Source organism: Etheostoma spectabile, chromosome 17 (genome assembly GCF_008692095.1).
Source record: "Etheostoma spectabile isolate EspeVRDwgs_2016 chromosome 17, UIUC_Espe_1.0, whole genome shotgun sequence".
Classification (NCBI taxonomy): Eukaryota; Metazoa; Chordata; class Actinopteri; order Perciformes; family Percidae; genus Etheostoma; species Etheostoma spectabile.
In genome coordinates, this window is record NC_045749.1 from 2804478 (window position 1) to 2805840 (window position 1363).

Consider the following 1363-nt stretch of genomic DNA (forward strand, 5'->3'; position numbering starts at 1 on the left):
CAGCACGACACTCACCACGTACCAATGCCAATGATGATGCTGCCAAAAAGAAGAAAAGAAAATGTAGATATTGTGATTCCTTGTTTTGTTTGTGTAAAACTTCCTTTTCCCTCTCTTCTATTTCTCCTTTTCACCTTTCCAATAAACAAAGAGCATTTTTTTCTTTTTCAAATGGAATTCAATTAGTTCAGGACAAAGAAAGAAACAGTGATGGATCAGATGGGTAACACAGTATCGAACAGCAGGCTAGACACTGTGTGCAGCACATTTTTACCTTTGTAGAGTACTTATCTAGAAACTTTAAAACCTTTGCCATTCTCAGGAAACTACTTCTTCGCAACAAATGGTATAAGTTATATTTGGTGCCACAAAATGACAAAGTACTGAGCACTGACATATCACACAATAGACATTTTCATAGTAGACACGTTTCTGAATCTAGGGCTGGTGTTGGGTACAGAATAAATTTTTGGCAAATTATCAAATATGTTTTATCAATATTAATAAAGGTATGAATATGGGTATTAACAACTTTACAACACTGACAAAATCAAAACAGGGCACCACTCTGGAAACCAGGGACCAATAATGACCTGTGAAAACACCTATAGTCTCATAGGGGGCGTTCCATTTAAAATACAGATCTTAATTCATTTGATTAATTAATCTCTGAAAGGAGTAGACGCGGGGGTGAATTCATCAGAAATTGTTTCCTATCACTAGGGTTGGGCATAAAGAACCGATTCCTACTTGAAATCGTTTTAAAGATTACGATTCCAGTGGAATCATTTATTTAATGGTATCGTTTGGAGGATTTGGATTCAAATTGGATCACCAGATCCAAATTTAATATGCGCAAGCTTTGGTTTCCGTAGCGGCCAGACGCTTGTTGTGTTGCAGCCATGGAGCACAGTAAGCGGCGCTCTAGTGTGGCTTTCGTTTTACAGTGACAAAGCCCTGTAAAACTGCAAACCACCATTGAATCAAAACAAAACATTCCTCTTTTTAGGCATGTGACCTGTTTCAACTCCACCGCTCAAAGAATCGGCATCGAGAATCCATAAGAACCGGGATCTAAAGGAAGAATTGCATTAGGAATCAGAATCGTTAAAATCCAAACGATGCCCGACCCTACCTACCAGTCCTGGTTGTTCCTGTCTGTCGGTGTGCATCACGGACCAGCTCATCATCACTCTGGGATGCATGGCTGACGATTCTGCCTGAACTACCACAAGCTCTGAGTCTCTGCAAACTCCATCAGCTGTGTGCCTCTGAACCTGCAAACAGACACCGGTACCTCAATCTCAAAGGTTGAGAGGGTGGGAAATGGCTCATATGCTTCTCGTTTCTTTCACTCCCCCCC

The 1363-nt window shown here is 40.6% G+C and overlaps 1 long non-coding RNA gene across 1 annotated transcript in view; it reads right to left on the reverse strand.

The window, feature by feature from the left end:
* Window positions 1–865: 865 nt before the first annotated feature.
* Window positions 866–1363, reverse strand: part of LOC116705018 (uncharacterized) — a 21131-nt gene continuing 20633 nt past the window's right edge. The window contains exon 3 of the long non-coding RNA XR_004335820.1: window positions 866–1135. This is a non-coding gene — a long non-coding RNA (uncharacterized LOC116705018). The remainder of the gene's footprint in view (window positions 1136–1363) is intronic.